We start from the raw sequence: 15,054 nt of genomic DNA on the forward strand, positions 1-15,054 counted from the left end.
CCTCTTCAGCATTTGATGGATGAAAATACTTAGCTGACTTTACCATTAAGTCAACATTGATTTTATTAAGTGCTAGATATATTTGAGAGACAAAATGATTTATTCCTGCTTCTAATTTGTTTGTGGGTTCATATGCATGTCAAAATTAACTGCAATGCTTTGAATAGGCCGAGTATTGACACCCACTCCAAGTTGGAATGGCAAGACAGATGAGCTGTTCCAGCAACAATATTCAGTGAGCAACCATCATTAAATTAGTTGAGTGTTAGCAGTCTTCTGAGGGAAGACAATCAAATCTGGGAACTTCTCCAAAGTTGGTTCACACTGCAAAGGTAATGGTAGAGGTGGGGATGGATGCACGGAGAATAGAGATCCAAATTTAAATCATAAATATAAACAATTCAATTGTCACAGAACTAAGCCCAACTTGAATTCCTCCTACCATCCATGAAGAGTATCAAATCTTCATCCTCTCTGAACTCGTGATTTATGATTCTGAGACTGACAGCTGTTTATTTTTCATCATAAAAAATAAATTGTTTGTGAGCAATCAAATTGTTCATCTGATCTCAGTATCACAGGCTTAAGGATTGTATTTTGTAGACTTCATGCCAATTCATACACCTCGAGATACAGGTGGTTTCACAAACTAATAAATGTTTTGGCAGTTAATAAATGGTGGAATGTGTTAAATCAAGAAACCAGATTTTACAATTGTCACTAACATATGCAGGCAAATTATTTGTTCACAATACAATGCATCAATTGCAAGTATGTCATAGACTTTGTGAATACAACGGTTTTATATCAGGTTGAAAAATGACAACAGGCATACACAAACCTGCTGCTATCGTTCATTTATCCAACCCATGTTAATGCAGTGTAGTTCTTTCTATTCAAAGATTAAACCATTGTGCTGCTCCTGCAGGCAGACCTTAGTTCATAGAAATACTCAGATTTGAGAAGATACAAATACCCACAAAGGCAAATAAGGGAATCAATGAACTGACCAATGGAAAAATATGAAGAATGAAGAAATACTTCCCTTTATGAGACTGCATCTAAAAACATTTCTTTATGTTTAGCAAAACAGAATAGCAAAGGATAAGTTAATTAATCTCAAATATATATGACATTATAATGAATATTGAGAGTGGCAAACCTATTAAATCAATACTTTCTCTGCCGCATCTGCTCTCAGGATGAGGCTTTTCATTCCAGGATGAAGGAGATGTCTTCCTTTTTTTAAAGAAATGGGCTTCTCTTCCACCACCATCAACTCTGCTCTCAAATGCATCTCTCCCATTTCATGTGCATCTGCTCTCACCCCATCCTCCTGCCACCCCACTAGGGATAGGGTTCCCCTTGTCCTCACCTACCACCCCACAAGCCTCCGTTCCAACATATAATTCTCCATAACTTCTGCCACCTCCAACGTGATCCCACCACCAAGCACATCTTACCCTCCCCTCCTCTTTCTGCTTTCTGCAGAGTTCGCTCCCTACACGACTCCGTTGTCCATTCCTTCCCTTCCCACGGATCTCCCTCCTGGCACTTATCCTTGTAAGCAGAACAAGTGCTACACCTGCCCTTACACTTCCTTGCTCATAACCATTCAGGGCCTCAGACAATCCTTATAAGTGAGGCGACACTTCACCTGTGAGTCGGCTGGTGTGATATACTGCATCCGGTGCTCCCGGTATGGTCTTCTATATATTGGTGAGACCCGACGCAGACTGGGAGACTGTTTCGCTGAACACCTACACTCTGTCTGCCAGAGAAAGCAGGATCTCCCAGTGGCCACACATTTTAATTTCACATCCCATTCCCATTCTGATATATCAATCAATGGCCTCCTCTAATTCTATGCCACATTCAGGTTGGAAGAACAACACCTTATATTCTGTCTGGGTAGCCTCCAACCTGATGACATGAACAATGATTTTTCTAACTTATGTTAATACCCCTCCTTCCATTCTTACCCCATCCCTTATCTATCTATCTATTTATTGTTTGTTTATTTATTATACCCCCTTTTCTCTTTTCTCTCTTTTTCCTCTCTCTGTCCCTCTCACAATCACTCCTTGCCTGCTCTCCATCTCCCTCTGGTGCTCCCCTTCCCCTTTCTTTTTCCCGAAGCCTCCCGTCCCATGATCCTACCCTTCTCCAGCTCTGTATCCCTTTTGCCAATCACCTTTCCAGCTCTGAGCTTCACCCCACCCCCTCCAGTCTTCTATCATTTTGGATCTCCCCTCCCCTTCTCACTTTCAAATCTCTTACTATCTCCTTTCAGTTAGTCCTAACGAAGGGTCTCGGCCCAAAACTTTAACTGTACTTCCTACAGATGCTGCCTGCACCAGCATTTTGTGTGTGTTGCTTGGATTTCCAGCATCTACAGATTTTCTCGTGTTTGCGTTTTTAAAATCAGTACCTTATGTATGTTTTTTAAAAAAGCTGCAAGAGGGTAAACTAACAGTGGTGCGAAGATTTCTAAAAATGTTAAGAGAATAATGTAATGGCTTTTCACCTAGAATATCCGAATAAAATAGAGGATGAAATTTGAGATAAACTCATTATAATATTCCAAAGCACTTAAGACTCAAGAATTCTGTCTAAAGACTATTAAAAATCTGAAGGGTTGTCAGAGGCTACAGCGGGACATCAATAGGATGCAGAATTAGGCTGAGAAGTGGCAGATAGAGTTCAATCTAGATAAGTGTGAAGTGGTTCGTTTTGGTAGGTCCAGTTTGAAGACAGAACATAATATTAATGAAAACACTCTTGGCAGTGTGGAGGATCACTGAGATCTTGGGGTTTATGTCCATAGGACACTCAAAGCTACTATGAGGGTTGACAGTGTTGTTCAGAAGGCATATGATGTGTTGGCCTTCATCAACCATGGGATTGAATTCAAGAACCATGAGGCAATGTTACAGCTATATAAGACCTTCATCAGATCCCACTTGGAGTACTGTGCTCAGTTCTGGTCACCTCATTACAGGAAGGTTGTGGAAGCCATATAAAGAGTACAGAGGAGATTTACAAGGATGTTGCCTGGATTGGGGAGCATGCCTTATGAGAATAGGTTGAGTGAGCTTGGCCTTTTTCTCCTTGGAGTGAAAAAGGATGAGAGGCGACCTGATAGAGGTGTATAAGATGATGAGAGGCATTGATCATGTGGATAGCCAGAGGCTTTTTTCCAGAGCTGAAATGGCTAACACAAGGGGGCAAAGTTTTATAGTGCTTGGAAGCAGCTACAAGGGGGATGGTCAGAGGTTAGTTTTTCACACAGAGTGTGTGGGTGCCTGGAATGCACTGCCAGCGAAGGCGGTAGAGGCGGTTGCAATAGGGTCATTTAAGAGCCTCTTAGATAGGTACATGGAGATTAGAAAAATCGAGGACTATGCAGTCGGGAAATTCCAAGCAGCTTCCAGAGTCAGTTACATGGTCGGCACATAAATGTGGGCTGAAGGGCCTGTAATGTGCTGTAGATTTCCTATGTTTTTCTATGTTCTAAAAATGGTGTAACATTTCATGATTTACACTAGACAGAAAAAAGTTCCCATTTTCCCTCTTATTTCCCTGTAAACTATTATTTCTCCTATTTTCTTCAACTCCCTTTGACTCTCCTTCTATCCGCTTACATCTGGGACAATTTGCAATAGGCAACCAAACTATTGGCATTCCGTTACGGCATTGGAAAAAGCCAGAGTGTCCTGGGAAGCACATGATTGTGTGAACTCCAAATGAATAGCAGCCGAGGTCAGGATCATACCTGGGACTCTGGAGTACCTGCACTACCACCGTGTGGCAGAGAAAAGGAAATTCATATTAGCCAAAGGAGACAAGATAGAATCTGAATAAAAATTCAAGAGCAATTGGGCTTATTTTTCTGTTTCTTTTGGTTAAGTGTTCTTTATTTATGTTTGATTAGTATAATTTCTGTCTCTACATCTCATGTTAACAGAAAGCCTTTGAAGTCTAAGATGATTGATAATTGGTAAACGTTTGAGGTGACTGTCAGTTGACCCAGTGTCACAAGGTGTTTAATGACTTTATATGTGGTTCAACATCAGCAGCACATGAAAATATTTCTATAACCAACAACTGCATCACTACTCTCAGACGTTGTTCATTCAGCTCACTTCTATGACTCACCAAACAGAAGAACATAAAAAATAGGAGCAGGAAGAAGCCATCTGGCCATCAATCAGATCATGGCTGATCTGACCATGGACTCATCTCCACCTACTTGCCTTCTCCCCATAACCCTTAATTCCCCTACTATGCAAAAATCTATCCAACTTTGTCTTAAATATATTTACTAACAGCTATAATAGCTGTGCCACTAAACCACTCATATGCATTTTATCTCATTCTGTAATCTGTAAACGAATTCACAGTTAGGGGTTTAATTAAGAATAGGCGAAAGAGACAGACTTTCAATTCGTGAAAGTATTAGCAATTCAATCCAGATACAATCTGTATAATAACAAGTATGGATCTAGTTCAATGATCAGGAAAATTATTTGCGCTATTTGGACCACTATTGGAGTATTAACTTCTCTTTGAATTTCAGTAATGTATTTTATTTAGCTAGTTATTCATCTTTGTAGTTAAAATAATCACAGAAAGAACATTTGTGATATGTAAGATTTTGGTGAAATACTAGGACCAGTATGGACTGGATGTTCCAGTACATAATTCCTGATAGTATGTTTGACCTTTTTCTGGTATCTTTCATGTAGCTGCAGATTGACCTCACTGTTTATCTGCCAATACCAACGTCATCATACAACATAATCCAAGATTACATATGCTTTGATTCCAATAACCAACTGGTGACATCCTATACCATGGGAACTATGGAGTTATGAGGGAGGAGCTGGCCAAAGTTCAATGGAACAATATCCTAGCAGGGAAGACAGTGGAACAAAAATGGCAGGTATTTCTGGGAATAATGCAGAAGGTGCAGGATGGGTTCATTCCAAAGAGGAAGAAAGATCCTAAGGGGAATAAGGGGTGACCGTGGCTGACGAGGGAAGTAAAGGGCAGTATAAAAATAAAAGAGAAGTATAAAATAGCAAAGATGAGCAGGAAACCGGAGGACTGGGAAGCTTTTAAAGAGCAACAGAAGATAACAAAAAAGGCAATACACCAAGAAAAAATGAGGTATTAAGATAAACTAGCCAAGAATATAAAGATAGTAAAAGCTTCTTTAGGTATGTGAATAGCAAAAAAATAGTTAAGACCAAAATTGGGCCATTGAAGACAGAAACCAGTGAACTTATTATGGGGAACAAGGAAATGGCAGATGAGTTGAACAGGTACTTTGGATCTGTCTTCACTAGGGAAGACACAAACAATCTCCCAGATGTAATGGTGGCCAAAGGAACTAGGGTAAAGGATGAACTGAAGGAAATTTATATTAGGCACGAAACGGTGTTGGATAGACTGTTGAGTCCGAAGGCTGATAAGTCCCCGGGACCTGATGGTCTGCATCCCAGGTGGCTCTAGAAATCATGGATGCATTGATAATCATTTTCCAATGTTCTATAGATTCAGGAACAGTTCCTGCTGATTGGAGGGTGGCTAATGTTGTCCCACTTTTCAAGAAAGGAGCGAGAGAGAAGACAGGGAGTTAAAGACTGGTTAGCCCGATGTTAGTGGTGGGAAAGATGCTGGAGTCAATTATAAAAGAGGAAATTGCGACACATTTGGATAGCAGTAGAAGGATCAGTCCGAGTCAGCATGGATTTATGAAGGGAAAATCATGCTTGACTAATCTTCTGGAGTTTTTTGAGGATGTAACTATGAAAATGGACAAGGGAGAGCCAGTGGATGTAGAGTACCTGAACTTCCAGAAAGCTTTTGATAAAGTCCCACATAGGAGAGTAGAGGGTAAAATTAGGGCACATGGTATTGGGGGCAGAGTACTGACATGGATTGAAAATTGGCTGGCTGACAGGAAACAAGGAGTAGTGATTAACGGGTCCCTTTTTGAATGGCAGGCTGTGACCAGTGGGGTACCGCAAGTTTCGGTGCTGAGACCGCAGCTGTTTACAATATACATTAATGATTTAGATGGAGGGATTAAAAGTAACATTAGCAAATTTGCTGATGACACAAAGCTGGGTGGGAGTGTGAAATGTCAGGAGGATGTTATGAGAATGCAGGGTGACTTGGACAGGTTGGGTGAGTGGGCAAATGTATGGCAGATGCAGTTTAATGTGGATAAATGTGAGGTTATCCACTTTGGTGGTGAGAACAGGAAGGCAGATTACTATCTAAATGGAGTCAAGTTAGGAAAAGGGGAAGTACAATGAGGTCTAGGTGCTCTTGTACATCAGTCAATGAAAGCAAGCATGCAGGTACAGCAGGCAGTGAAGAAAGCTAATGGCATGCTGGCTTTTATAACAAGAGGAATTGAGTATAGGAGTAAAGAGGTCCTTCTGCAGCTGTATAGGGCCCTGGTGAGACCACACCTGGAGTATTGTGTGCAGTTTTTGTCTCCAAATTTGAGGAAGGACATTCTTGCTATTGAGGGAGTGCAGCATAGGTTCACAAGGTTAATTCCCGGAATGGCAGGACTGTCATATGTTGAAAGATTGGAGCGACTGGGCTTGTATACACTGGAATTTAGAAGGATGAGAGGGGATCTGATTGAAACATATAAGATTATTAAGGGATTGGACACACTGGAGGCAAGAAGCATGTTCCCACTGATGGGTGAGTCCAGAACTAGAGCTCACAGTTTAAGAATGAGGGGTAGGCAATTTAGAACAGAGATGCGGAAAAACTTTCTCACCCAGAGAGTGGTGGATATGTGGAATGCTCTGCCCCAGAAGGCAGTGGAGGCCAAGTCTCTGGATGCATTCAAGAGAGAGTTAGATAGAGCTCTTATAGATAACGGGGTCAAGGGATATGGGGAGAGGGCAGGAACGGGGTACTGATTGTGTATGATCAGCCATGATCACAGTGAATGGTGGTGCTGGCTAGAAGGGCCGAATGGTCTACTCCTGCACCTACTGTCTATTTGCCAGAATTATTGGTTTCTCATGCAAAAGCACATAAATTCCTAACTAACCCTGAACACAAAACCTTTTTAACATTTTGGGAACTTGGATCATCAGAAGGATTTCTTCACTGTCTTTGCCATGTTTCCAGAAACCTCATATTGTGCCTTCATTCTCAGAAAGACTGAGCTAATGGTTATTTTCTGCTGCCAGTGCAGCTTGGAGGGAGGAATTCTTGGCCATGTGGACTGCTCCTAACCTTTTGAGTTCCTCATACTACTTACTAACCAACCACATCGACTGAGTAACAATACACAGAACTCCAAGTTATGGAACATGTTTTTTGTCTTCTAAAATGAGATTCCAGTGTTCTGCATCAGTCTAGGAAAACCATGAAGCATTTTCCCAAGAGGATCAATGGCTAACTGTTGTGTGCTCCACAACTACTTTGTACTGAGAATGCACAACTTAACTATCTGAGGCTGGCAGTCAGTACAAGGGGAAGGAAAGCACGCTGATCCAGAGCCTAAGGAACATTCTGAAGAACACCAGGATCAGGAGAAGCAGGACCTAAGTAAAACAAGCCAGGGAAGTCCCAACAAAACCTAAACATTTCTATCTTTCCACATTGCAGATGAGCAAAGCATAGTTTGTATTGTCTGTTTCAGATTTCATCATAGAGACATAGTCTTTATAAGGAAACTGTTAAAATCATAATCCATAATGCAGAGCAAGTGAACTTCTGTACACCATGATTCTTTACACCAATATAGGTCTACAAGTCAGTCAAGGGAGACCAGATCACAGTAATACTCCCTTTCATCCACCTTCACAAAATAACCGGCCTGTTTATAATTTATTAGTACATCAATCCCTGATCCAATTATTGAAATAGGTTGCTCCGACATCTGAAGGAGACAGCTAGAGTCACTTCCTGCCAGGCCCTTTCTTGGGTCACCTTTGCTAGTCCCTTGGATCATTTGGCACACTGAACATCCCTTCTGTCATGTGCTTTTTTCATTAAGACATCCATGTTTACTGAAATGAAATTTGGAGTCTTCCATTCTCCACTGTGCCCTTCAACTATTCAATGGCAGTCATACTCTGCATTGTGTCTAGCTGTCATACTGTGTATTGCTGTGTCTAGCTGTCATACTGTGTATTACAGTGTTAGTCTGTGCACTGTGCATTAGTGTGTCTAGCTGTCATACTGTGTATTGCTGTGTCTAGCTGTCATACTGTGTATTACAGTGTTAGTCTGTACACTGTGCATTAGTGTGTCTAGCTGTCATACTGTGCACTGCTATGTCTGGCTGTCATTAAGACTGTCTTTTTAAGATGGCACTGATGTAGGCAGGTGACTTCTTACCGGTGGCTCCCAAAGCAATGAATACAACTAAATACTTTATTGATAACACTTTTTCTGTAAAATATTATGGTAAATGATCACTGTGAACAATGAAGTGGCTTGTAGATGCAAGGCTGAGTTGAGGGTTGAAGCGTGTGGGTCGAGACAGCGTTGGAACAAGGTCAAGGCATATTTAGGATAGAGTCAGAGTGAGTGTGAGGAATTTTTGAGATGGAGATGAGGCATATGCACCTAAACTGAAGGGCAAGATTTAATTGATCTAAGTGCCGGGCTAATTTGCGAAGATCGGGTATGGACTGAAACATTGTGATGGGGTGCAGGCCCAGACTGTATCGAAGAGTCCAGGTCCTAGAGCAAGGATGTTTGGACAATTTAAATGCCACCCATATGAATTGAAAAGGCAGGGCAAGGGTCAGGCCAGTTCTGCCCACAGCTCCACGATGTTTACTCCGCTCTTTGCTGCACCGAGGCAGAAGCTGTGGGCCTACTCCGGCTGCTCCAGGCTTTGTGTCTGAGGACTCACTTTAGTTCCAAATGCTACTTGCTTACTTCTTATTGTTTGCATAACTTGTGTGTTTTTTATCTCTCTCTGCGCACACTGGATGTCCTTTTTTTTATGGGTTCTTTTGAGTTTCTTGATGTGTGGCTGTCTGTAAAGAGACAAATCTCAAGGTTCCATAATGTATACATACTTTGATAATAAATATACTTTGACTTTAAGGCTGCTGCCCTTATCACATACATAGGTATGCAACAAATCATTTAAAGCAGTTTTCAAATGAGACACCAATACATTGTTTCTATCATCATTTTGGCAAGCTTCACAATTTTTACCAGGGATCTGATAGAGACAGTATGAGTTTGATACACCAGGACAGATGATATCTAATGTCCAAGCAGTCAAAATACTCTCTCTATATCCACTTCTCCTGTTTTTCCAAACTACTTCCCTGTAGATTCACCACGGAAGTATAGAGAGAAATATGGATTGCAGGATGATGCTGATGGAGATGAAAAACTACTTTGGAGCTGCAGTTTCAATGTGCTTCCATCCTTTAAGGATGGAAATGCATATCAGAACTCAGACAATTCCAGTCCTCTGGTACTTAGAAGACAAAGGCAGGCTGTCTAGAAATACCAGTCATGGCCCCCTTACAGGTGCACCTTTAGAGTCTTATAACTTTTTTGCAGCACGAGGAACTCTGAGTGAAATAGCAAGATAAAGCCAGGAAACTCTCATGCATATTGCTGACAGCTGTAAGAAGAGGTTTACAGATGAGACAAAAAGCGGTTCTCAGAACTGTTCCAAAAACATGAGTGGACCTTCAGGCAGAAAAAAATAATGAGCATCATTTTTCTTGGGAATTTCATTGCTGACGATATGAACTATAGCAAACAGCCTTAATGCACAGAATCAGCCAACAAATTTATCTTTATTATTCTATTTTGTTTGTTCCTCCAGGAATAGTGAACACAACAACTTCAGACAATTTGTTTTTTTCAGTCTGTACCAGAATGGGCCAATTCTGCTGTAAGGTAAACCATCTGCAATATCAACTCTGTTCTTCTCCCTTGCCAGACACAGTTCTAGCATTCTCCTTTTATTTTCAAGTCTTCACAAGTAGTTTGACCTTTATGTGTCCAATAAAGTTTCCATAATCTGGCCCTTTGGACTTTGGTGGTGCTGGACTGGCAGGTTTCACAGAACTTCGGATATTACCATCCCACTGGAGTAATGTCCTATTGTGGCGACCCATTTCCTGGCACATCCGAACCGGCTCACAATTAGATAGCCTACGGGGGTTTGCGAGCACAGAGCTGTGGAGCCTCTGCGCCACGGGGGGCAGGTTGAGGGAGGCTTAAAAGTGAGGCTGAGGATTTCGAATAAAGTTTTTTCCTTCGACTGCAGATCAGATGCCCGCCGTTGTCGCCAACCCTGCAAGTTCCCGGGAAACGCCCGGGTCAGCCGCCGCTGATGGCTACGGCGGCTGGCCATCGGGATAGCCTCCTGTATGTGTGGGATAGAAGGTCGGGATGCCGGTTTTTGGTCGATACTGGTGCCGAGATCAGCGTTTTACCTCCAACGAGTTACGACACCCGCAGCAGGGCACCGGGTCCCCCCCTGAGGGCCGTGAACGGCAGCACAGTAAGGACCTATGGCACCCGTCAGGTGCAGCTACAGTTCGGCTACAGCCAGTTCACGTGGGACTTTACACTGGTCGCCGTAGCCCAACCGCTTCTGGGTGCGGATTTTTTGCGGGCTCACAGCCTACTGGTCGACCTGCCCAGGAAGAGACTGGTACACGCCGAGACCTTTCAGACGTTCTCCCTGGGTGCAGCCCAGTTGCCAGCCCCTCACCTCGGCTCCATCACGCTGTCCGACAACGACTTCACCAGGGTCCTGGCGGATTTCCCATTGGTTCTGGCACCGCAGTTCACAGCGGCCATGCCCAGGCACGGCGTACAGCACCACATCCCGACCCAGGGACCACCCCTCCACGCCCGTGCTCAGCAGCTTCCCCCGGACAAGCTCCAACTGGCAAAGGAGGAGTTCCAGAGGATGGAGGAATTGGGGATCATCCGGCGGTTCAACAGCCCATGGGCCTCCCCCCTGCACATGGTGCCCAAAGCGACGGGAGGCTGGAGACCGTGCGGTGACTACCGCAGGCTGAACGAGGCTACCACACCGGACCGCTACCCTGTGCCGCACATTCAGGACTTTGCAGCAAACCTGCACAGCGCACGGATCTTCTCCAAGGTAGACCTCGTCCGAGGGTACCATCAAATCCCGATGCATCCTGACGACGTCCCCAAAACGGCTCTCATCACCCCGTTTGGCCTTTTCGAGTTCCTCCGCATGCCGTTCGGCCTAAAGAATGCCGCACAGACGTTCCAACGGTTAATTGACACGGTGGGACGGGACCTGGACTTCACGTTCATCTATTTGGACGACATCCTCATAGCCAGCAGCAGCCGTCAGGAGCATCTGTCCCACCTCTGTCAACACTGCGCCCGACTGAGTGAGTACGGTCTTACAATCAACCCCGCCAAATGCCAGTTCGGACTCGATACCATTGATTTCCTGGGCCACAGGATTACTAAAGACGGGGCAACCCCTCTGCCCGCTAAGGTAGATGCGGTCCGCCACTTCCCCCGACCCACCACGATCAAAGGCCTTCAGGAATTCGTAGGTATGGTCAATTTCTACCACCGCTTCCTCCCTTCAGCTGCCTGGATCATGCGCCCCCTGTTCGCCCAGATGTCAGGTCCGAGCAAGGACATTACCTGGGACGAGGAGTCCGCCGCCGCTTTCGTTCAAATGAAGGAAGCTTTGGCGAACACCGCAATGCTAGTACATCCCAGAATGGACGCACAGTGGACGCATCTAACACGGCAGTCGGTGGGGTGCTGGAGCAACTCATCGCAGGTCGCTGGCAACCCCTGGCGTTTTTCAGCAAACACCTGCGGCCACCCGAGCTCAAGTACAGTGCTTTCGACCGGGAACTGTTGGCGCTCTACCTGGCAATCCGGCATTTCAGATACTTCCTAGAAGGTCGGCCCTTCACCGCGTTCACGGACCACAAACCGCTTACCTTTGCGTTTACGAAAGCGTTTGACCCCTGGTCGTCCCGCCAGCAATGCCACCTGTCCTACATCTCTGAATTCACGACGGATGTCCGGCACGTCTCGGGTAAGGACAATGTCGTGGCGGATGCGCTCTCGCTCTACCATTCATGCCCTTTCCCAAGGGGTAGACTTTGAGGCACTGGCAGAGGCGCAGCAGGCGGATGAGGAGATTCCGAGTTACAGAACTGCAGTCTCCGGTTTGCAGCTCCAGGACCTCCCCGTAGGCCTGGGTGAGAGGACCCTACTCTGTGACATCGCCACCGGCCAGCCCCGTCCCGTCGTCCCGACAGCCTGGCGGCGCCGTGTTTTCGACTCCATTCATAACTTGGCGCATCCCTCCATCCGGACAACTGTCCGGATGGTTTCCAGCAGGTTCGTTTGGCACGGACTCCGCAAACAGGTCAGTGAATGGGCCAAAACGTGCATGCACTGCCAGACGGCCAAGGTGCAGCGGCACACCAAAGCCCCACCGCAGCAGTTCCATCCCGCCCACCGGCGTTTCGACCACATTCATGTGGATATTGTGGGCCCCCTGCCGGTGTCTGCGCGGCACTTCCTCACTATCGTGGACCGGTTCACAAGATGGCCAGAGGCGGTCCTGCTCACCGACACCACCTCCGAATCTTGCGCCCGAGCCCTGATCACCACCTGGATATCTCGCTTTGGTGTACCAACCCACATTACCTCCGACAGAGGCGCCCAGTTCACCTCCAGCCTGAGGTCAGCTATGGCCAGCCTTTTGGGGACTCAGCTGCACCACACAACTGCCTACCACCCACAGTCGAACGGGCTAGTGGAGCGTTTCCACTGTCACCTGAAGTCGGCCCTCATGGCCTGCCTGCGAGGAGCCAACTGGGCGGACGAGCTTCCTTGGGTCCTACTCAGCATCCGCACAGCGCTCAAGGACGACCTACACGCCTCGTCGGCCGAGTTGGTATACGACGCGCCCCTGGTCGTCCCCGGGGAGTTCCTACCAGCCCCACGGGGGCGAGAGGAAGATCCCGCAGCAGTCCTGGGCAGACTACGCGAGAAGCTCGGTAACCTGGCCCCCATACCCACTTCACAGCACAGGCGGAACCCGACCTGCGTACCCAAAGACCTGCAGAACTGTAAGTTTGTGTTTGTACGAAGGGGCGGGCATCGGCCACCACTGCAGCAGCCATACGAGGGGCCGTTTATGGTGCTCCGGAACAACAGGTCCATGTTCGTGCTGGACGTTGGGGGGAAAGAGGAGGTTTTCACAGTGGACCGCCTTAAACCGGCCCATGTGGACCTGGCACAACCGGCCGAGTTTCCGGCACCTCGGCGCAGAGGCCGACCTCCCAAGCAGGTTCTGGCCCAGACTGTGGACATTGGGGGGTGTATCGCCTGTTCTGGGGGGGGGGGGGGGTTATGTGGCGACCCATTTCCTGGCACATCCGAACCGGCTCACAATTAGATAGCCTACAGGGGTTTGCAAGCACAGAGCTTTGGAGCCTCTGCGCCACGGGGGGCAGGTTGAGGGAGGCTTAAAAGTGAGGCTGAGGATTTCGAATAAAGTTTTTTCCTTCGACTGCAGTTACCGACTCCGTGTCGTAATTTTAGCGCTGTGTGTAGCACACCGCTACACTATTGTGTTTTTAGGATGATACAGAGCAGAACAATCAATTTCCCAAGGGGTGTGGGAAACAGAGCCCTTTGAGTTTAAAGTGAGGATAGGTAATAAAACCAATAAGATTGGTTAAAAATGTTGGAAGAGCACAAACCAGTGAGTTTCCGAGGAGCCTCAACAATGGAGCCTGGTGAGTTAAGGGAAACAGGGAACTAGGCGCCAGTTCAAAGAGAATGTGAAAAACTCCAGCCAGTAAGCCAGGTGTGAAACATTTGCAATTTCCAGACAGATAGCAGATTTTTGGAGATTTGACATGCCTTTGATTCCTCTTTCCAATTGTGCTTATTTATTTATCAACCAAAAGTCTTTATAGCAATGAAATCACCTTGGCAGCCCTGGCCTCCACCTATCAGTTTCCCTTTGTCTTCTCCATTCTTTGAACTCCTTTCTGCAATGTTCAACTAATTCATTTTCTCATTTTTCTAGCTCTTTGACCTATAAGGTTAACTCTTTTGCTTTCACTACAGATGCTGGCTAACCTACTAACCATCTCCATCTTCTTTTCAGATTTTCGAGTTAGAAGCTTGTCGTTAATTTAATTTTGTTTTTTCTTTTTGCTGTCTGTGTAGTCTGGGCTGTTGGGCATGTCCCATCCTCTTGTTACCTGCATCTCATTTCACAGACAAAGAAGCATACCCTAAACCTGCTACTCCTAAATGTACTCATTTAGTCTCATTGCATCACAGATATTCCATTCTTCTACTCTTCCCTCCTCCACCTTCTTGGCTACTGGAATTCAACTTAGCACCAGTCACTGGTCACAAAGGGCACAGCACATCAATGTAAATATCTAATCAGTCAGTCATGCAACTCCAACTCAATACATGCAAGCACACAGACATGGTCAAGAAATTCAGTTGTTATTCAGACAAATGTCAGAATGAAGAAGAAATGTGATCTATGTGACTTTGACTGTGGTGGTTTGAGTATCTCAGAAAATGTTCGTGTTCTGGGATTTTTACGCACAACAGTGTCTAGAGTTTACAGTGAATAGTGTGAAAAAACAAAACAAGTACATCCAGTGAATGGCAGGTCTGTGAATGAAAGCACCTCGTTAATGATAAAGGTCAAAGACGAATGACCATGCTGTTCAAGCTGACGGTAACAGAAATAACCATATAATACAACAGTGGGTGCAATAGAAAATCTCTGCACAACATGTCAAACCTTGAACTGGGTGGGCTACAGCAGCAAAAAACCACAAACATACATAAGTGGCCACATTATTTGGTTAAGGAGGTACCTAATAAAGAGGCCACTGAGTGTATTTTCTGATTAAAGCTCCTGGATGTGAAACATTAATTGTTTTTCATTCCACAGATGCTGTCTAGGCATTTTCGGTTTTTTGCAAATTTTTCACTTTCATTTTTTTATTTTTTATATTTTTTGCT

Source organism: Hypanus sabinus, chromosome 5 (genome assembly GCF_030144855.1).
Source record: "Hypanus sabinus isolate sHypSab1 chromosome 5, sHypSab1.hap1, whole genome shotgun sequence".
Classification (NCBI taxonomy): Eukaryota; Metazoa; Chordata; class Chondrichthyes; order Myliobatiformes; family Dasyatidae; genus Hypanus; species Hypanus sabinus.